The sequence below is a fragment of the Coregonus lavaretus genome (genome assembly GCF_964263955.1).
Source record: "Coregonus lavaretus genome assembly, contig: HAP1_SCAFFOLD_631, whole genome shotgun sequence".
Taxonomy (NCBI): domain Eukaryota; kingdom Metazoa; phylum Chordata; class Actinopteri; order Salmoniformes; family Salmonidae; genus Coregonus; species Coregonus lavaretus.
This window is the reverse complement of record NW_028156979.1, coordinates 1-23498: the sequence shown is the minus strand read 5'-3', so window position 1 is coordinate 23498 and position 23498 is coordinate 1. Positions and strand designations below refer to the sequence as shown.

General features: G+C 44.2%; 1 pseudogene across 1 annotated transcript; it reads right to left on the bottom strand.

The window, feature by feature from the left end:
* Positions 1-542: 542 nt before the first annotated feature.
* Positions 543-23145, bottom strand: LOC311125963 (A disintegrin and metalloproteinase with thrombospondin motifs 17-like; annotated as a pseudogene). The gene is made up of 6 exons (XR_014615172.1): positions 22983-23145; positions 18715-18850; positions 14629-14833; positions 13714-13865; positions 4062-4239; positions 543-3776 (listed from the first exon to the last, which is right to left on the bottom strand). The product of XR_014615172.1 is annotated as an A disintegrin and metalloproteinase with thrombospondin motifs 17-like (transcript).
* Positions 23146-23498: the final 353 nt, after the last annotated feature.

The following is a 23498-nucleotide window of genomic DNA, read 5'->3' as shown; positions in this document are numbered from 1 at the left end:
TGCTAGCTGTCACTCAAATGCGAGGGGCTGAAGCTTATTGTCTATAACTCAAATTGCTAGGAGGCTGGCCCACGAGGGGGGAAATGTCGTGAAAATGGCTTGGCACAGCTTCAAGAAAACAGTCACTTTCAAACTACGAATTTCTGGCTAATTGAGGCAAGACAGTAATTCTGTTCATAGATTATGCATGTATGATCTACACATTGACATATCCAGCCCAAAGCGTGAGGTTGAAAAAATACTTTATTTTCGCCAAAGTACCGGAGCATGTCTTTAACTGTGTTGTTTTCTTTGCAAGACTGTCTTCAATGTGTGAACAGTGTGACCTTTTAAATGAAGACCTCACCACTGACGGCTCGTACCACAGAGACATGCATCGATTACTGCACTGTGTGTGTGGGTATGACACACACACACACACGGTACAGCCAGGGTGGTCGTCCGTCCTACGTGTTCTGAACACGTAGGTAAACAGTACCACGTTAGATTGTTTGATTGATCAATGGTTCCCTGCTCTGGAGGGTTGGGAACATGGGACTCAGGAGTTCTCTGTTCTAACCAGGACCCATATCAGCTTTTATTCCAATACTGGGGCCAGGCCTGGGGGCCAGGGTCTCTGCCTGGGGGACAGGGTCTCTGCCTGGGGGCCAGGGTCTCTGCCTGGGGTCTGCCTGGGGGCCAGGGTCTCTGCCTGGGGGCTAACTGATTAGTCATGGTGGTCTCCATAGACCTCAGAGTAACAGGCCAGAAATATAGATATACACTACATAGCCTGGTAACTCTAGATCTGTTTCTGCTTCAGCCAACTCCAAGACCCAAGAGAACTAGGCCAGGGCCATAGATATACACTACATAACTGAATGTTACATAATACGCTTGGAAAGTGGATTAAAGCGGCAATCAGCAGTTAAAACAATCAAAAAAGGCTGGAGAAATGTAACCACTCTCAAATTCATAGACCGAGCTATGGATGCAAGGACTGACCATCCATGATCTAAAACGGATAGTTTTAATCATGTTGTGAAGCTTTATAGTGTTGGTTTACATTGAATTTGTTTACAAACATTGGAGTAAAACAAGCATTTTGAGTTTTGATGGGGTAAGACAGTTGAACTAATCTCATGAGGCATTTATAAGTTATATTATTCAATAATCAAATGGTACATATCATTAATTTATAAGTAAAAAAATGTATGTAGAAACTGCAGATTACCCCTTTAAATCATAATCTGTCAAACGTGAACACAACTGAAGACACTTCGTCATTTTTGGAGAAAGAATGCCGGTGCTAACTAACTGTAAATAACTTTAGCTAGCTAGGTAACTATTGGGCGAAGCAATGACATTATTTACAGTCAGTTATCTACTGCACCACAATTTTGTAGCAAACATAAAGCTGCCTCCATTAATGTTTACATTTTGATGTTTGTGACGTCTACGTTTGCCACGCTCATGTACGAGGGCAAGCTGTTGAAATCGGTGTAGGCCTCACATTGTGTTTGAATTGCTGTTTAATAGTTAAAACCAATTTCTATTTCATGATGTATGGAAATGTTAACAAGCACCAGGTTTGGAGTTAGTGTAAAGTTTGAAACCAGAGTCTAGTTTCCGTCATGTTTTGTACATCATGATGCACACCTCAAGCACCAAGGGAGGGCCAAAGACATACATGTGACACAGTGATTTTTGTTTTACAATTAACCTAACAATACAGCTGCAACCTGCTTCAACCTGCTGAGATTTAAGTTCTGCTGATATTGCGGCTGTCCTAACATGGACACCGTAAGGTGTAAATGATCAATGTTCAGATGGATAGCTCAGTTGGTTGATGGAGCATAGTTGGAGCAAGGCGTTAACAACACCAAGTTGTGCATTCGACTCACATATACTGAATACACTGTATGTGGTTAACTGTAGGATGACACTAACTTAAGATACATCTCATCTTCTCTTAAGTTACACCCCCACCACTGCACTCTCTACCATTGGTTCCTCACAGGAGAGAGACGGGATGCTACATGGGCTGTCCAAGGCCTCCAGGTGAGCCTAGGGAATAGTGGGTCTCCTATTGTTAGCTTGATCATTTCAATGTAGAACTACAGTACCTTAAAACGGCTCCTGGCTAGTTTTAAATAACAACAACCGCCAAAAAATGACAATGACATCAACAAAAAACAACAACAAAACGCAAGTACACATAGTTTATCGTGGAACTAAGGGACGAATCCTAACTTGAGATCCAAACGTGTAACCCAGACTTCTGCGTAGCTTATGCGTTGATGTCAATGCGAAATTCACATTATCGCAATTCATCAAGTTACGGTTTGTCCCTAAGAGAGGAAACCAGGGTCGTGTTCATTAAAGCACACAACGGAAAACTTTTTAAAACGTTAATAAGAAAATTAGCATTTCTTATTGAACAAGTCCAGGGAGTCCCTACCTGTTTCAGTCCATCTGGTGCCTAATGAACACGGCCCAGCTCTCTTGGCCCAGTCTAGTGAGTGTCCAGCCAGTGGCTTGGTGAATACAGGGCCAGCTGAACTAAACACAAGAGAATATGTGGTCCCACTTTATCTGGATAGTCCCCTACAGATGTACATGCTCAGACTACGTACAAACTACCATTTGGATTTATTACATGTCAACTGCACCTCTGTTAACATGCAATAACAAAGTACTTACAGTACTTTCAATGTATGTGTGTAAGTACTGTATGTACACAGGCGGCTGGTGGCACCTTAATTGGGGAGGACGGGCTCATAGTAATGGATGTAACGGAATAAATGGAATGGTTTCAAACACATCACACGTTTGATACCATTCCATTCACTCCATTCCAGCCATTACTATGAGCAGCCCTCCCCATCACCAGCCTCCTGTGATGTACGTACATTCTATCTATGTAAGTAACATACAATTACTCATATTCAGCCACCCTAGCTGTATTCTTAGATTCGGCGTGTGCATTTGAAAATCGGACATGTTTTGATAGTTCACTGAGCATCTATAGACAATCTGACAACAATGGACTATCCACATAAAGTGTTATCGCATATGTTAACGCTAATGTTAAATCATACTGTACAACAAACGTTGACGTGACAGGCTACCTACCGAGAGACCCTCCAGACTTCGAAGTCCCTCGCTTTGGTTTACAGCAATAAAACAAGTAAAAGGTTTTCAAGTCTTCATGACACTGCAAGCTTATGATCCCACTTGAAATGGTCTCTGCACTCATTTCTACTTTTCTTTCCCAAAATTGATTGTCCTATAATTAATAATAAGAATATGAATAATTCTGTAAAAACATCAGTAAGACTTTACTTAAAGCCTGCCGGCATAAAGACCTGCCATGAGACCCTTAGAATATATTTGTGTCATCTCCTGATCCAGGATAAATAACAGTCATTTTGAGTCGGTTAACATGCTGATACATAGAGAGACATATCATATTATAAGCCTTATTATAACACATTATAAAGGCTCATCCATGCTTATAACCACTTATAAAGCATTATACCCGCAAGCTTTAAGTAAAGTGTTACAGAGGCATCTAAAATCATAGCACTAAGTGAAGTGTGTGTCTGTCTGTCTGTCTGTGTATGTGTGTGAGTGCTTTGATCATTAACTCTTGCGGGGTGTTTTGTTGGCGTAGAAGTCTCTGCAGGTGTCGCAGCAGCGCTGGTACCATCTCATGTCCTGGCACAGATTCTTCTCTCGGATCACACGGCAGTATACAGTCCACTGGTCTCCTGTGCACTTGTAGGTCAGAGCAGCTGGAGAGGAACAGGGGCACAGAGGAACAAGGGCACAGGGGCCACGTCAACAGACAGAGAAACACAGTACACACATATACTAAGTGTGTGTGCACCCACTTATGTATACTCTCTCTCTCTCTCTCTCTCTCTCTCTCTCTCTCTCTCTCTCTCTCTCTCTCTCTCTCTCTCTCTCTCTCTCTCTCTCTCTCTCTCTCTCTCTCTCTCTCTCTCTCTCTCTCTCTCTCTCTCACACACACACACACACACACACACACACACACACACACACACACACTAGGTTACCTAATCTGGGGGAGGTGATGGTGTTGACGTTGACTTTATCATTGCAGGCCTCCTGGTGGCAGGGCCGGTAGGTGGGTGGTCTGAACACCACGGGGCAGTCATTACCATGGCGACCCGTTACTCTGTGCATACATTGGACCACTCTGGACTGCAGGCCCTTCCCACAGGATGACGAGCACTGGAAAGACCGAATCACTTGAGTTACTTTCTCTTCCAAACTCGAGAGGAAGTATGTTGGCATTGAGAGCCAATTGTAACAATCTTCAATGTCTATGTCCTAGTCTTTTTAGGACATAATCACTGCCTAATACTTTTACCCCTCACATTTTAAGTAAATGTAATCTTCCATAGACCTAGGCTGCACCCCAAATGGCACCATACTCCCTATATAGTGCACTACTTGTGACCAGAGCCCACTTCATGACCGAATGTGAGAAGTGGCTGGACCTAAATAACAAATAAAGGTGTAGTGTGGTATATAGTAGTGTTGAGATAATCCCTAACAGGCCTAATTACAGATGGAGGCTGTGTTCTATGTTTGAATAGACTGATTTATGAGTCCCAAATATCCCTGCCAGAGTACTTTGTCTCAGTAGTAATATATGCTCCGAGGCTAAGATCCATTTCTGTCCTCAGGCCCTTCCCCTAGCTCCTACCTCTTCAGTGATCACAGATCTGAAAGGACTAGATAGGTCTAAGTAACATTATAGCTGTGACCACCACTTTGGCTTTTTATATAGCTTAGACCTGCTTTGATTTGATTTGATCTATCCAAACCAATCAGATCTGTGAAGAACGAACAGGTAAGGGGCTTGGAGTACGGGCTAGAGGTAAGGGGCTTGGAGAAGGGGCTAGAGGCAAGGGGTTTGGAGAAGGGGCTGGAGATAAGGGGCTGGATGTGAGGTGCTGGAGGTAGGGGCTGGAGGTAAGGGGCTGGAGGTAAGGGGCTGGAGGTAAGGGGCTAGGAGAAACCAAGATGGAATGGGGCCAAAGAAAGAGGACTTTGGTATTCTAAGTTCGGAAACACCAGAGGCGACAGACAACGGATTCCCATTGTACACAGGCCTGTGCCTTGGCAGCCAACAGCTATAGCCTCGTCCAATGATTAACACTGAACAACAACGGTTCCCAGGCCCTCGATTCAAGCGGGCAGATTTACTATTCACTTCACAGAGGCAATTAGTGGAAGCCATTTCAATAGCTATTGTAAACTGCTCTGTGTTCTACCAAAGGACTTGTTGACTTGACACTGCTCTCTCCTTACTGCTGTGAGGACATGAACCAGCCGACACAGAGCTAAAACGATCCGATTATCATGATCCCCCATCTCGATAGGTATTGGATTGGAATGATTCTCAGAGGGTTTTTTCACTGAGCTTTTAATATCACTGAAGAACATGATCAAGAGTGTTCCGCACAATGAGATAAGTCTATGAGCTAAGGCCCTGGAGAGACACACACAAACACACACACACACAGTGAAAGCACACACATACTGCCAAACACAAACAAACAAACCAAGACACAAACAAAGAGACAGAGAGAACATTATCTGAAACATTTATTTCATTATGAGACAAGCTGATGGGGACACAATCACAGCAAGACTTCCACCTGTGTCCCAAACGGCACCCTATCCCCTATAGAGCCCGTAAGGCTTTGGTCAAAAGTAGTTCACTATATAGGGAATAGGGTGCCATTTGGGATGCAGCCTAGCTCTAATATCAGAGCCACCTCCCTGTAGAGGCATGACCTCCTCATAACTCACAACAACACCACAATTGAATCAGCAGCTTATCTGAATGATATTCTAATACATGCTAATAGACTTATGGTCTGATAGTGGTGGGAGGAGAGGAGATGAGGAGAGCCGGTCAGTATATTGTCCAGCGTTGGGGGAGTGGGACAGAGGAGTAATTTGAGGACTTTAAAGGGGCAACCTGGGATTCAAAGAACAACAACAATGGTCACCCCACAACTTATCTGAGTCATTAGTTTAAAATTCCAGAAATGGATGAACCAATCCCAGATTTCCCCTTTAACATAATTAGGAGAGAAAATTAGGTAATACATTATGGATGGTTAGAGGGGTGGGAGTAACACAATTAGCACAGGGTCAGAACAACACACAAAGATATAAGCCCAGCACTAAATGGCAGCCGACAGTGATTTCCTGTTATTACATTTCCAAAATGAAAAACTGTCCGAGAAGCTGGCACCTGAACGTCCTTTCCATCAGGAATGTGACATAGAACTTTTCAGACAGAAAGTGGGGGGCAAGGTGTAAAGTGAAACCCACCTCCAGCTCTCTCCACCATTCTCAGCTCTCTCCCCCAGCCCCATCCCCAGCTCTCTCCCAGCCCTTTCTTCCCCAGCCCCATCCCCAGCTCTCTCCCAGCCCCATCCCCAGCTCTCTCCCAGCCCTATCTTCCCCAGCTCCATCCCCAGCTCTGGGACAGAGTTAGGGAATAGGGCGCCATTTGGGACGCACACTAAGTCTTTAAAAGATGAAGTCCTAGGGAATTACTAATGACTGACTTGCCTAACACACAAGGAGTTGGACTCTGGTCCAGAAGCAACCTCTAACTTATATAGCTCTTCTGTGTTTGCAGATCTAAAGGAAACGGCTGGGTGTACGAAATATGGTGGAGCCTCAAGCTATGGATAGAGGGAGCCATCACCATGTTAAACCAATCAGCCAACCCCGGAGCAGTGGGAGGTAGAGATTGAACCAATCAGCCAACCCCGGAGCAGTGGGAGGTAGAGGTTGAACCAATCAGTCAAACTCGGAGCAGTGGGAGGTAGAGGTTGAACCAATCAGCCAACCCCAGAGCAGTGGGAGGTAGAGGTTGAACCAATCAGCCAACCCCAGAGCAGTGGGAGGTAGAGGTTGAACCAATCAGTCAACCCCGGAGCAGTGGGAGGTAGAGGTTGAACCAATCAGCCAACCCCAGAGCAGTGGGAGGTAGAGGTTGAACCAATCAGCCAACCCCGGAGCAGTGGGAGGTAGAGGTTGAACCAATCAGCCAACCCCAGAGCAGTGGGAGGTAGAGGTTGTGTTTGGACCAGCCTATAACAAGCCTGTGGCCCTAACAAAGAGGTTGGCTCTAGAATGGATCCTTCAGAAGGATCGAGACAATGAGTAGGTAGGAAAATACTCAAAAGTACTAAACTTCTCCAGATATTTTATTTTATGCCATTTAGCAGACAACTTTATCCAAAGCAAGTTACAGTCATGTGTGCATCACAATTGTTTCTTAACGTACGGCTGATCACGGGAATCAAACCAACTATCCTGATGTTGCAAGTGCCATGCTCTATCAACTGAGCTACGTAGGATCATGATATGACAGCAATAACATTTTCCCGGCTAGACAAGACACTGCAATTTGCATCCATTTGCGTGTTTCAAGCTGTACTGTATTGTGATATTGTGATATTATGGGTCTAAATGCGTCTATACAGTATGTATCTGATTCTCATATAACTGGAAAGAGATTACATTTGAAATCTCAGTCTGTGGTAAATTGCTCTACATCAGGTGCTCTCTGATGCAATATCATTTTAGAAGTGGCGTGTCCATGTATTTTCTTAGCTTAGAGAATAGCTTTGCTTTAGCGGAAAGGGAAAGGGGGATACCTAGTCAGTTGTACAAATGAATGCCTTCAACCGAAATGTGTCTTCAGAGAGGTGCTGGGGGCTGCCTTAATCAACACCCACGTCATCGGCGCCCAGGGAGAAGCTGTTGTTGGGGGTTAACTGCCTTGCTGTAGTGCTCCTGAATGAAGTGGCACTTATTACCAACAGTGTGTGTGAGTGAGTGTGTGAGTGTGTGTGTGTGTGTGTGTGTGTGTGTGTGTGTGTGTGTGTGTGTGTGTGTGTGTGTGTGTGTGTGTGTGTGTGTGTGTGTGTGTGTGTGTGTGTGTGTGTGTGTGTGTGTGTGTGTGTGTGTGTGTGTGTGTGTGTGTGTGTGTGTGAGTGTGTGTGTGTGTGTGTGTGTGTGTGTGTGTGTGTGTGTGTGTGTGTGTGTGTGTGTGTGTGTGTGTGTGTGTGTGTACAAGGGGAGAGTGCAACTTCTTGGAATAAAATGCAGCTCCGTAATAGCCCAGTTTGGATTAACAAACCCTCTCTAGAATGTTCTGATGAAGGATTAGTGGAGATTACTGTTAATGAGAACAGGGCTGTGGGGTCTACACCATCTGCACAGACAGACAGACAGACAGACAGACAGACAGACAAACAGACAGACAGACAGACAGACAGACAGACAGACAGACACAGACACACACACACACACACACACACACACACACACACACACACACACACACACACACACACACACACAACCTTCAGATGTTCTCCAACTTGTCTGATGATGACTGAAGCAGATGTGCTAACGCAGCCCCCTCACAGAGCTCCAGGTAGACATTGCACAGATCTAGGATCAGCTTACCCTGCACCTAAGTCCTTAATTTAAGCATCAGGGACAGAAACTCAAAACGGACCATAGATCAGTTTCAGGGAGAAATGTAATCCTATTCCCTCATGTGGAGTCATAGGTAGAAGTAGCCCCTAGCCACTGATACATTCAAAAAGTTATGGATAGGATTGGAAATAATGCAATCTGATCCTAGATCTGTGGTCAAATAAGGGCAGAGGAGAGGGGCGGACGCACCTTTCTCAGCATCCTGGGGGGAAACATACACTTCCTGTCTCCAGTTCCACACAGGGACAGAGATTTAATGACCCTCCCCCTGACCTGCTGTAGTGACCCCGAGACTTAGACCTGGCGCCTCGGGTTGGAAGTGGCCTGTAAAACCTCCTATAGAATTGCAGATCTAGGATCAGATTGCGTTCTCCCCGATCCCAACCTTAACTGTTAGAATGGTGAAATAAGATCTGAACCTGTATCAGGCAGCTGAACATGACACTCGGTAGCGAGGCCAAATGATGTCAAAAACAGACCGTCTCTGTTTTATAAGACTGTGAAATGGAGACGCGCTGTAGATCTTCAGTTCGGTAAACCTGTTTCCAATACCACTCCTCGAGTACAACCCAGCCTTTTCACTTATTTGATTTTACAAGCAAACTAACACACTAGATTTGACTGGGCAACTAATCATCAGGCCCTTGATTAGTTGAATCAGCTAGTGCTGGAATAAGTGGAACTGGGGTTCATCGAGGAGAGATTTGGGAAAGACTGTCAGATAACACTAGTGTTAACTAAGTTGGAATGGGCAGGTTACCTCCATACAATGCAAATCACTTCACTGTGCTTTGAGTTGGAGTAGTCTTTATTATAATGAACTACCTGAATACAGTGCTTTAACAACTGTTTGTGATAATGACGTACACTCTAACCATTAAGCCATTTTTCACATACAACTAGCCTTGATACAGTACTGTCACCATCCCTAAAATCACTATTCACTCCGCTTTAGGAAAATACAACAGCTAGCCAATGGTGTTTGGCTAATGTGTTGTTGTTAAGTCTTGTGGTCCTAAGAAGTGAATTAGACCGTTAAATGAATACTACACTCCCAAACTATATGTTGAGTGTGTTGTTCATTAGTCCACTGTTAGTGCATTTTCTAAACAAAGTGTGCATGTCAGTAGTAAGGTTTTCAGTCCAGTCCAGAGCATTGAGTGTAATATTCCTTTAATATTGTGTTATTATACTTTTAATGCCATTTCCTGGTCTGGATAAGTGTATAGCTGAGGGATACAAAATGGCCGCCACTTCTGTCCTGCCAAGAGCTGTCTCCTATTACAAAACTTTTTCTCAACAGTTAGTTAGCCCCTTTACTTTTGGAGGTCTTTTCTGAAAGCATAGCACAATGATGCTCTCCCTCCCAGTTTGACTCACGGTCTGATTACATTCATCCCTAAACCCAAGAAAGACTTGCTTCTCCTCGATAATTGGCATCCAATCGGTCTGCTCAACAACAACTACAAAATATTTGCCTCTAGACATACTGTATATCTAATAATATCCAACTGGTGTTAGACCTTATTGACTATTCTGATCTTGCAACACAACTTCTTACAAGTTGTATTGAATCCAGCGATATACAAGGGATCTCCATTGCTGACAGAGCTATTATTATAAGCCAGCGTGCAGATGACACCACCCTCTTTCTGAGAGATGCTGACCAGATTCCTAGAGCAGTCGATGTGATAAATATTTTTGGTCACACTTTATTTGCATAGTCCATCTGTAGATGCTCTACAGATGGTTATACTACCAACAAACTATCTGTTGCATAGCAACTGACTATCTTATGATAAGCTACTGCTTTCTAAGGTTACAGTTAGGGTAAGGTTTAGAATAAGGGTTAGGGTAAGGGCTAGGGTAACGGTTTAGTTTAGGGTTAGGATAAGGTTTACGGTTAGGGGTAGGGTTAGAGCCAGGGTTAGTAGATAGTTAGTTGAAATGTTACTGATAAGACTGTTGATAGTCTGTAGAGCATCTACAGCTGGACCATCCAAACAAAGTGTTACCATATTTTTCCCAAAGCATCTGGTCTTCACTTAAACCTTAATAAGTGTGAATTGTTTGCTGTTAAAGACTGTGTGATTCCCTCTATCTGCAATGTTCCAGTCAAGGAAAGAGTAACATACATTGGGATTACCATATCTAACAATCAACAGGAAAGATGTCATTAAACTTCAATCCCATTATATATATTTTTTTTATTTAAAAAGAAGTTGAACCAATTGTTGCAGAGGGATTCCTCCTTGAAAGGTTGAGTATTGCTTTCTAAAGCTGAGGGTATCTGCAGATGTACTTCCACAGCTCAGTCCCTACATCTTGACAACACAATAGGTAAAGCAGTTGACCAGATGGTTTTCAACTTTATCTGGAACAATTATACACATTATATTAGGAAATCTGTCGTTATGGACGCATATGAATATGGTACATTTTGTTTGATTTGACTACTTTGAATAATACCTTGAAGGTAAATTGGGCTGAATATTTCTTAACGAATCCAACTTCAATTTGGAATTTCATCCGTCATTATATCTTCTCCTGTTTTGGTGGCTTCCATTTTTGTTTGCTTTCTAACTCTAACATTGATACGATTCCTACAAAATTATCTGCTTTTCAAGTGTTCTTAGCGTGGTCATTAATATATAAACATAATTTTTCCCCACACAGGTATTTAATTTGGAACAATACGGATATTTTGTATAGAAACAAGTCTTAGTTTTTTTTAGAAGTGGGTTGATAATCATATCCTACTGGTGAGTCACTTTTTTAATGCAGAAGGGATGTTACTCAATTCTGAAGCTGTTTTAAATCTCTTTACAATATCCCTGTTCCACCTAAAGAGTTTGCAGTCTGATGTTATTCCTTCTGGAACTGTCATGCTGTTTAGAGGTGTAACAAGACCTCCCCTTCTTCAGATACCCTCGCTTAGTCCAGTTGGAGAGAACAATACGTGCAGTAGGAGAGAACAATATTATATCTATTCCTTATGTCACAACTTACTTGAATACATTTGTTAATAATATCTGTTGGGAAAATGTTTGGTTATTACCACACAAATAACTGCTTGTTAACAAGTTCCAAGAGGTCTCTTTCAGAATGATCCATAAGTATTACCCTGCGATTCATTACCTGAAGAAACTCAAAACATTAACTGTACTTTTTGTGATGAGCATCCAGAAACGTTTTGGCATTTATTTTGGCACCGTCTACATGTAAAAAGATGATGGCAAGATATTTGTAGATTTATAATTGGCAATATTCTTGATGACTTTTGTTTATTATGGGAGAATGTACTGCTCGGTTTCCTTAACTATAACAAGGATAAAGAAAAAAAAATGTACCTCTTAAATGTAATTTTGCTAATGGAAAAATGTCATATTCATATTCATTCATATTCATTTAAATTCACTAATAAAAAACAACTCTTCCCTGTTTTCTATAAGGAGTTTGAGCAGTACATTAAGATCATTCTACATTCTTTGAATAAGAAATCTGTAAAAACAGTCAATACGTGTTTGTCTTTTAAGGCCTTTGTATAACCTGTAATTTGTTGTAACCCATATAGCGTATATGTTGTCCTTGTTTGTTTGTACACTTCCTGTATGTATATCGCTGTCTCCCCATTAGTATTCTACTGTGTGCTCCTGTCTCTATTGGATTAGTAAAGCGGAATAGCATGTTATTCTGTGTGGAGTATTGTAACCGTCCATATATTAGTAATTTAGTTCCCCTTTGGGGAGGATATCTGGACAATTTGTCAATGTATTAACTAAGATACTGGTCTTTTCATTCCTGGCAGTACATTACAGAACAGAACAGAGCAGCTGAATGAGTTAGTTGAGGTTACAATCACTCAGGATGTCTCTACAGAGACAAGCAAACAAACAGAATGATTACTGAACATGTTTTGTAAATGGAGGGTTTTCTTTTAGCCCAGAGCCGAGCAGACAAGAGCATAGTTCAGCTCGGAGGATGCGTCCCAAATGGCACCCTGGTCAAAAGTAGTGCCATTTGGGACGCAGTCTCAGAGTAGCCGACTGGCGCCTACTGTAGTTCAAAGTGTTAATGAGGAGGTTTTGCTTGTGTGTACCATCCCGGTCTGAGGACTTGACCTTGTGTGTGTGTGTGTGTGTGTGTGTCTGTGTGTGTGTGTGTCTGTGTGTGTGTGTGTGCGTCTCTGCTGCCCTAAAAGTGTGGTGCAGTGAGTAGAGGGAAGAGAGAGAGTGTGTGTGTGTGGGTGCGTGCGTATGTTTGTGTGTTCCTTCATGTCCACATGTGTCTGTGTGTAGTACGAGTACGGGTGTAACTGAAGACACCTCTCCCCTCACAGCAGACAAGGACGTCAATTACATTTCAGGAATTAAACTACACTCCCCATGTCCTTTCTCACCCACAGGAATTGAAATGGACATGAGCCTGTTTCTACTGCCCTGCCCTAGTTAGACAGATGGGAGGAGAGAGTGGTGGCTGGGAAGGTGTGAGGGCAGAGTGAAGGAGAGATGAGGCAACAGAGGCCAAGGTGCCTTAGTCCATCCTCCAGCAGAGAGAGAGAGCGTGTGTGTGTGTGTGTGTGTGTGCTTGTGTGTGTGTGTGTGTGTGTGTGTGCACTATAAATGGAGTAGGGTGCCATATAGAATGCAGGCAGACAGCGATGCAGGTGCAGTCGGGCTATCTGTCAAGATGCCCACATCAGGACTGGCACCAAGTTGGCACCAAGTTGGCATCACCTACACCACTGTGTCACAGGGAGGGATTAATCAATTGGAAGGGGGCATCTGGGGTGAGAGTCCTCTCCACATGGGAGATCTCTGTAAATAGATATTTGATTAAAGAGAGAGAGAGAGAGATAGACTCTGTCTGTCCTGTCTGTCTGTCTGTCTGTCTGTCTGTCTGTCTGTCTGTCTGTCTGTCTGTCTGTCTGTCTGTCTGTCTGTCTGTCTGTCTGTCTGTCTGTCTGTCTGTCTGTCTGTCTGTGTGTGTGTGTGTGTGTGTGTGTGTGTGTGTGTGTGTGTGTGTGTGTGTGTGTGTGTGTGTGTGTGTGTGTGTGTGGTGTGTGTGGTGTGTGTGTGTGTGTGTGTGGTGTGTGTGTGTGTGTGTGTGTGTGTGTGAGAGAGAGAGAGAGAGAGAGAGAGAGAGAGAGAGTATGGCCCATACCTTGGACCAGTCCCCAGTCTTCCACTCATAACATTTGGAGTGGTCCTCACAGGGCTCCTGGTCAGCAGGCTGAGAGAGGGGGTCACATCTCCCTGGGGGTTGGTGCACCTCACTATCCTCCTACGGATCCCACTGCCACAGTCTGAAGAACACTGGGGAGAGGAGGGAGGGAGGACGGAGAGAGGGAGAGGAGGGAGGGAGGAGGGAGAGGGAGGAGGGAGAGGGAGAGAGGCAGGAGGGAGAGAGGAAGGGAAAAGGAGAAGAAGAAAATAAAAGAGGAGGGGGGGCAGGTGGAGAAGGAGAGGGAGAGGGAGGAGGAGAGGGAGAGGGAGAGGGAGGAGGAGAAGGGAGGTAAGATGAGGTGAGAGGAGGAGGGGCAGGTGGAGAAGGAGAGGGAGATTAAAGTGATTGCAGGAAAAAGGCAAAAGAGAGGGAGGAAAATGAAGTGAAAAGAAAGAAGAGAGAGAGAGAGAGAGAGAGAGAGAGAGAGAGAGAGAGAGAGAGAGAGAGAGAGAGAGAGAGAGAGAGAGAGAGAGAGAGAGAGAGAGAGAGAGAGGGCAGAGTGTTACTCATTATAGAAGCCTCCTGTGGTGGTTCATTAGCTCCCCTCTCCAACCCACTTCACCTCCTCTTCAGTGGAGCGAGGGAAGAGAGTGAAGGGAGAGAGAAGCGAGAGAGAGAAGGTGACAGATCTCCATATTTGTGCAGTACTACTGCTGCACTGCTCTAAGTGATCCTGCATTGCTTTGAGGAAAGTAAGTGGTTTACTTTTTCTCTCTCTCTGTGTCTCATACACACAGATACACTCACACAGGCATTCGCATGGACACGTGGACACACACAGACGTGCGGAAACACACAACACGTATCCACGAATAGTCGCATATACAAACTCCCCCCCCCACCACAACAGACCTTGGACCACTCAGAGGCCTCCCAGACAGTGAGGCAGTGGCGTCCCTCGCAGCCCTGCAGGGCGGGGGGTTTGCCCCCCTGGCAGTACAGGTCCCGTGTGTGGATGAGGGATCCGTTCTGCAGCTGGTACACACAGCCCACCTCACGCAGCTGGAGACCCTTCCCACACGTCACCGAGCACTGGCCCCACTCCCCTGTCACCCACCTGGGGAGAGAGAGAGAGAGAGAGAGAGGTGGAGAGGGGGGAGAGAGAGAGAGAGAGAGAGAGGTGGAGAGGGGGGAGAGAGAGAGAGAGAGAGAGAGGTGGAGAGGGGGGAGAGAGAGAGAGAGAGAGAGAGAGGTGGAGAGGGGGAGAGAGAGAGAGAGAGAGAGAGAGAGAGAGAGGGGGGAGAGAGAGAGAGAGAGAGAGGGGGGAGAGGGAGGTGGGAGATAGAGAAAGAAGGAGAGGGAAAGTGAGAGAGACAGAAATAGTGAGAGGGATAGAGAGAGATTATTTGTATTTGTATTTATTAAGGATCCCAATTAGTTCCTGCCAAGGCAGCAGCTACTCTTCCTGGGGTCCAGCAACATTAAGGCAGTTATATGACATTGCATTTCATAACACTTTTCACAACACATTAAATGTGTGCCCTCAGGCCACTACTCTACTACCACATATCTACAATACATAATCCATGTGTACGTGTGTGTAGAGTGCGTGTGTTATCATTTGTATGTGTTTTAATATGTTTCTAAATGTTTGCTTTGGCAGTGTGGTAACACGTTCCATGGCAATAAAGTATTTTCAGATTGAATTGATTACAGTAAAAAATTTCAACAGGTCAATGTTGGCAGATTTGTAGAAATGAAAGTGTAGAAATCTCTTTTCATCAACATGGCAGTCAACAATTAAAGGCCCAGTGCAGTCAAAAGCGTGATTTTCCTGTGTTTTATATATATTTCCACACTATGAGGTTGTGAACATGATGATAATGCCCTTTTAGTGTAAGAGCTGTTTGAAAATACAGCCTGAAATTTCAGCCTGTTTTGGTGGGATGGAGTTTTGGCCTGCCTAGTGACATCACCAGGCAGTAAATTAGTTAATAATAAGAAAAAGAGTTCCAAACCTCTCTGCCAATAACAGCTAGTTTTCAGTTTCCCACTCCCCACTCTGACCACTCCCCAACAGTTCTACAAAATTCTTGCTTGAGAAATTGCTCTGTGCTAAGAACAATCACAGTAAGGTACTGAATTGTTACCCAGAAATGATTTGATGTTGAGATAAAAATGGCTGCATTGGACCTTTAAGTGTTCTCTGTGTTAAACAGGAGTGGTTCGCTATGCAACACAAAACACAGACATAAACTGAGCAATTGAAATACTCATAAACTCTCATTCATAACAGTAAACAGAGCTAACACACTATCCTCCTAGTATTAAAACCACAAAGCGCCTTTTGTACGTTATGATGTTGCCCATTAAGTAATGGTGATGAGTCCACTGGGTCATGTTCAGTAGGACACATCGTAGCAAAACGTTTTGAAACAGAAAAGGAAAAAGAGCATTTCTTATTAGACCAAGTTCAGGTAGTCCCTCCCGTTTCAGAGCATTTTCCTTTGTTTGGTGCCTCATGAACATTACCCTGTAGATGCGAAAGAGTTTAGGGTTTACAGTACCAGTACTTAGCCTGGTGAAATTAGGTCGTAAAGAGTTACAGCCAAACACCTGGGGCCTCTGGAAAACTTTTATAAACTAAAAGAGTAGATGGAGAGGTCCCAGTCTGTATGTCTGTCTGTAAGTCTCTCTGTCTGTCCGTCTGTCTGTATGTCTCTCCGTCTGCCTGTCTGTCCGTCTGTCTATATGTTTCTCCATCTGTCTATATGTTTATCCGTCTGTCTATATGTTTCTCCGTCTGTCTGTCTGCGCTTTCTTCATGCTTACTCTCCCCAACACTCTCTCTAATCTCTCTCAGTCTCTATGGATCCCTCTCATGCCCTCTCTCTCTGTGTGTGTGGAAACAGCATTCTGTTCTGCTTCCATGTCCATGTTTTTCTATCACTCCTCCTCTTCCTTTCTTTACAGCCCTGATACTGTCCACTTCCATTCAGTCTCTGGCCGTACCTAACAAGTCCTGCCTATATGGTAGAGATGCAGCCGACTGATCCACTGAATGAATGCAAAGGGGTTAAGAGACTGCAAGATATATCCACATCAATGTATGTCTTAGAAACGTATAACTGGGCTGGGTCCTGTTGTTTTATTTTTTCACCTTTATTTAACCAGGTAGGCCAGTTGAGAACAAGTTCTCATTTACAACTGCGACCAAATACAGGGAGTCTTTGGCTACGTCCCAAATGGCACCCTATTCCCTATACAGTATAGTGCACTACTTTTGACCTGGCCTTGATAGGTTACAGGTTGAGAACTTTTGTGAAAGAGCACAGTTTGAAAGATATGGCATATAGAAGCAAACCGGATGGACATCATGAAAATGATCGAACAGGTTGAGGATAGAGGTGGTTCAGGAGTAAAAACAAACAAAATAGAATAATTGTAAAATTGACTGTGTCCATAAAATGTATAAAGTATGTATAAGCTGGAAGTAGAGGCCTAAGTGTTGTTGTTCACTATTTTACTCCAATTAGGGGAGGGGTGGTGGGGTTGGAAAGTAATAAAGGAAAATATATATTTTTTAAAGGATATGTACAGTGAGGGAAAAAAGTATTTGATCCCCTGCTGATTTTGTACGTTTGCCCACTGACAAAGAAATGATCAGTCAATAATTTTAATGGTAGGTTTATTTGAACAGTGAGAGACAGAATAACAACAAAAAAATCCAGAAAAACGCATGTCAAAAATGTTATAAATTGATTTGAATTTTAATGAGGGAAATAAGTATTTGACCCCCTCTCAATCAGAAAGATTTCTGTCTCCCAGGTGTCTTTTATACAGGTAACAAGCTTAGATTAGAGCACACTCATAAAGGGAGTGCTCCTAATCTCAGTTTGTTACCTGTATAAAAGACACCTGTCCACAGAAGCAATCAATCAATCAGATTTCAAACTCTCCACCATGGCCAAGACCAAAGAGCTCTCCAAGGATGTCAGGGACAAGATTGTAGACCTACACAAGGCTGGAATGGGCTACAAGACCATCGACATGCGTTTTTCTGGATGTTTTTGTTGTTATCCTGTCTCTAACTGTTCAAATTAACCTACCATTAAAATTATAGACTGATCATTTCTTTGTCAGTGGGAAAACGTACAAAATCAGCAGGGGATCAAATACTTTTTTCCCTCACTGTATATGTATTTATATATGTATGTGTATATGTATGTATGTATATGTATAGCTGATATACCCCCTAAATGTTTTTTGTACAAATTATCAAGCCCATGTTTCGGTGAATCAGGTGAGCTAGTTCAGAGCGACAACAAAATTGTGAAATGTCTGGGGATCCCCATGGAGAGGTTTGAAAACCACTGCCATATGTCATAGACCACTATCAGGGTCACTATAAAGTCTCTAGCCAGAAGTTTGAGTGATATACAAGTATATTAGTGGGAGTCAGTGGGAGGCCGGTTCAATAGGCCAGACAGCACTCTGCCTTTATGTGGATAAGGTAATAAGGCACTTTAACCCACGTCCATCTCGCACCCTACTCCCTATATAGTGCACTAATTTTAACCAGAGCCCTATGGAAGTAGTGCACTATATAGGGAATAGGGTGCCATTTGAGATACAGCCCAGTTTCTTTGAACAGAGAGATCAGTGGACTGGTTTAATTGCATCAGCAGTACAGCTCAGAAACATTCCCTGCTGCACGTTCCTCTAATGTAAAACTCTGCCTGAGTAGGACATGAAACAATCACACTATACATGCATGCTGACAGGCACTCAACTGCACATGTATTCTGGATCCTCCTTCTATAGCCAATTGAACTCAATGGAGCTGTTTTTCTATAAATCACTCAGAAACAGCATGATGCAATATTTTCATCCTCCTGTTTCTCATTCAACTATTCCTGATGCAGTGTGTGTACGCGTGTGTGTGTGTGTGTGTATACCCATGATTATAAGTGGTGTGTGTATGTGTTTGTGTCTCACCTGTACTGGCAGGGGTGTGAGTTGCAGCGTCGTACTTGGGGTAACGGCCTGTTCTCTGGGTGGCAGAGGCTGTCATTCACCAGAGTCATGCTCTTATTGACCAGCCTCATACAGGACACCACTGTCCTCCTCTCACCTGGAAACACACACACAAACATGCACAAACACACGCTTATAATATGGGGTATACAAACACAAACAAATTACAGTGAAAGAGAGTGACAAGAAGCGAGAGAGAGAGAGATGCTTTCTCAAAAAACATTAAAACTGTTTTACACACACAAAACACATGGATTCAATAAAAGCCCCCAGTTCAAGCCTCTGTCTCAACCGGCATAACCCTCCAGTGAACTACATCTTAGCCTGGTCTAATGCGAAGGCAATTACACAATAAAACTCAGTTAATTAACACTAACTCAGAGGACTAAAGACCTATATTTGGAGCTGAGCTGGCCCCTATCCAAACCACCACTTGCTGGGTAAGGGCCCGACTACTGTGTGCGTGTGTGTGTGTGTGTATGTGTGTGTGTGTGTGTGTGTGTGTGTGTGTGTATACGTGCATGCGTGTGTGTGTGTGTGTATACGTGCATACGCGTGTTTGTGCAGGGCTCGAGATCTGGGCTTTGTTCCAACTTTATGAAAATCCATCCTTCCTCCCTCCCTCTGGCCAGAAGTACTGTACTATATAAGGACTAGGGTGTTTGTGTTATATTGTGTTAAGTACACTACAGTATATAAGGACTAGGGTGTTTGTGTTATATTGTGTTAAGTGCTCATGGGTTTTTACTATATGGCTCAAAAATGACTAAATCTAGCTTCCCACTACACGATTTATGTCACAGGTTTCATGTTCCTACGTCGTCCCAAAAGTCGTAGGAAGTTCCGGGACATCTTAGGAATATCGGGTGCAAATCCTGTGATGGGAAACGTTATCTGAACGCTGTGTACAGGCTCCTTGACGGTTAACGGAGCGGATTGTCGGGGGGCAATAACATAATTCTAGTCATTTGTACACTGCAAATTGATGACAACTAAGCACAAAAAGAGATTGTATTTAAAAAATAACATTAATTTCATACCTTGATTACATTGAGACACGATCACATACTGTCTCTTTTTTTATTTGTGGGAATACTTGGGAAAAAACACTTGCAGGTTGTTGCCGACCCCTGATATATGCAATATCGCAGGCGCGTTTATCCAAAGCAACTTACAGTACTGGACCCCATAGTGACCCCACAGTGACCCCAGTGACCCCACAGGACCATACAGTGAACCATACACAGAGCACAGGCTACAGACCATTTTCACTCTTCTGTAAGACTTTTGTCTGAATTAGAAATTGTGGCATTAGAAATATTCAACTAATATTCAGTAACGACCATGTATATTAGCTCAAAACCGATGCACGTACCTCTTGGCTGGAGCTGTTCAATGTTAAAGTCCCAATGCAGCCGTTTTTATATTAATATCAAATCATTTCTGGGTAACAATTAAGTATCTATTTGTAATAGTTTTCCATTAAAATGGTCAAAAAGAAACAAAACTAGCTTTTTACAAAAAATTATTTTGCTAGGATTGTCTGGGAGTGGTCTGAGTGGGGAGGGGAAATCTGACAATTAGCTGTTATTGGCAGAGAGGTTTGGAACTCTTTATTATTGATCTATTAACTAATTTAGCCGAAACCCCACCCATGCAAACCCGGCTGATTAGAAGGTCCTGTGTAGATTGTATTTTCAACCAACAACTTTCAGGAAATAACACTGATCAAACTTGGTCACACGTTTACAGTGTTAGTTCATCAGCTGTTGTACAATATGATAAAAAACACAGGAAAAACGTAATTTTGACTGCACTGGGCCTTTAAGATTCACAACACAAGGTCTCTGGTTCAAATCATGTCACCCGCTTTCACTACATTTGGTCTTATTCAGACAGCTGGCTGGCTACAACAACATAACAGTTAGCTGGCTACATCAAACTAACCGCTAGCTGGCTACAATAAGCTAACCACTAGCTGGCTACAATAAGCTAACCGCTAGCTGGCTACAACAAACTAACCGCTAACTGGCTAAAACAAGCTAAACGCTAGCTGCTGGCTAGCGCTGCGATGCTAAAGCTTTTCCGAATGAGGACTTCACTCAGCCAGGCACCGTCTCACCCCCATCTCCTCCTCTCCTTTACCCTTGACATTGTTAAAGCACTCCAAACGAGTGAACGGACAAACAAAGGAAAGTGGAGACCTAAACAAGCACACACCCTCTCATCAGCAGAGGTTGAAACTCCTATCACAGCAAAATGACATGTTACCGATGATTCAGACTGAACAATGCATTATAGCTAATCAGTCACTGGATAGTGATCAAACCGCTGATGTCATGGTGCTGTTTTCACTCTAATTAAGACCAGACTTGCTTCGAGCGTTACTTCAGTTCATAATTGGATGGATTTACTATAGTCCAGAACTAAAGATTTTAACAAAGTAATCAACCTTTAAAAAAAATCAGCTAATTTATGTAATAGTGTGGAGATGAGTGCAAAGCAAATTGCAGTACAAACTACTGATACTTTTGACTTATTTTTGCCATCATTTTTTTAGCTGGTTGAGATGCAACATCAGTTGAATTTATAGTAAAGGTAATCTACACCTAAGGGTTAAAACGACAGAAACTAGCCACCTATCCATTCACTTCACATCTACTGCTAGATGATGGCAAAATACGTTGCTCTGAGTTAATTTAAAAAAAATGTTTTTCTCAATGTTTATTTTTAATATCACCAGAATCAGCTCTAGATACTTGCATTCTCAGCAATGAACTGAGAATTGAATAGGCGAAACAAGAGATATGTACTGTATGTATGCAGTGTGCTGTCCACTGTGTGTGTGCGTGCATGAGTGTGCGCGTGTACATGCACGTGTTTGAGTGCCTTTGTTTGCGTGTATGTTCGTGTGAACCCTGTTGAGAGTCCCACAGTGGGAGCCTGCTCTACCTGTCTGGTGTGCTCTAGATCAGAGGTCAGAAGTTGGCCAACACTGGGCCTTTTTGTCTCCACCCCCCCCCCCCCCCCAGGCTCAACAGTCTGTCCATCTAACCCTCCGACACAGCCTCTAACCCCTGCCTCCAAGCCCCAACCCTCTACCTCAGCCCCAACAGTCTGTCCATCTAACCCTCCGACACAGCCTCTAACCCCTGCCTCCAAGCCCCAACCCTCTACCTCAGCCCCAACAGTCTGTCCATCTAACCCTCTGACACAGCCTCTAACCCCTGCCTCCAAGCCCCAACCCTCTACCTCAGCCCCAACAGTCTGTCCATCTAACCCTCTGACACAGCCTCTAACCCCTGCCTCCAAGCCCCAACCCTCTACCTCAGCCCCAACAGTCTGTCCATCTAACCCTCTGACACAGCCTCTAACCCCTGCCTCCAATCCCTAACCCTCTACCTCAGCCCCAACAGTCTGTCCATCTAACCCTCCGACACAGCCTCTAACCCCTGCCTCCAATCCCCAACCCTCTACCTCAGCCCCAACAGTCTGTCCATCTAACCCTCTGACACAGCCTCTAACCCCTGCCTCCAAGCCCCAACCCTCTACCTCAGCCCCAACAGTCTGTCCATCTAACCCTCCGACACAGCCTCTAACCCCTGCCTCCAAGCCCCAACCCTCTACCTCAGCCCCAGCCAAATGGCTCCATCATCACCACCCAGGTGTAACCCACTAACCCAACCTCACTAGTCTCAACAGTTTGTCTGTGTGTTTTCTCGTGTGAGTGTGTAAGAACAACAGCCCATCTGCCCTCTCCCCCATCCCTCGTTGCCCCAGGCAGCCAGCCAGCCGGGCTGTGTTTGATGTTTGATGTGGAGCCCTGGTCCTGGCGGACTCTCTGCACTGGGCAACCAGCCCCAGATTAGTGCATAAGCATGGGGCACAGACGTGACGCTCCACAGTCAAGATTAGAGACCCATATCTAACATGTAACCCCACTGGACAGCAGCAGCAGCTAGGGAAGGGGACTGAAGGGGGGGGGAACTGAAGGGGGGTGGGGGGAACTGAAGGGGGGTGGGGGGAACTGAAAGGGGGTGGGGGGGAACTGAAGGGGGGGTGGAGTAACTGAAGGGGGTGGGGGGGAACTGAAGGGGGGTGGGGGGAACTGGAGGGGGTGGGAGGGGGAGGAGCTAGAATAGACTCAGAGTCACTATGCATGGAGCCCACGGCTATCAGAAACCCTGGAAAGACTCTCCTTGGGATGTGTGTCAGTGTGTGTGTCTTACCTCCTCCACACTGTACGTTGCAGTCTTGCCAGGATCTGTGTGTCCAAAGGTAGAGGTGCTCTGGTGCTCTCTGCTCCTCACTGACATTATCACGTTCAGTTACGTTCAGAGACACTGTGTACTCATAGTGTATGCCGTAGGTCTGGTCATGGAACAACAGCACCTAGGGGAGAGGAAGTTACTTTTAGAAACACTGGCTTGTTATGTTCAGACACAGTGTCCTGATAGTGTATACCATAGAGATGGGTTGAGAGACTGGGTCATGCTCAGAGACACAGAGTGAGTGAGTGAGGAGAGATGTCGAGGAAAGAGAGAGAGAGAGAGAGAAGGAAAGAGACTTCAACAATTTTTCTTTAATGAGTCATCCTCACTAACTTCAAAGCCCCCCCCCCTCCTAAAAATAACAGTACAATACACAATCCAGATCCACATTACAAATGTACATTTAACCTGCTCTCTCTAGCAGAACATACAGCCTCCCCCAAGCCCCCACACATCCTGAAATACTTTGTAAAG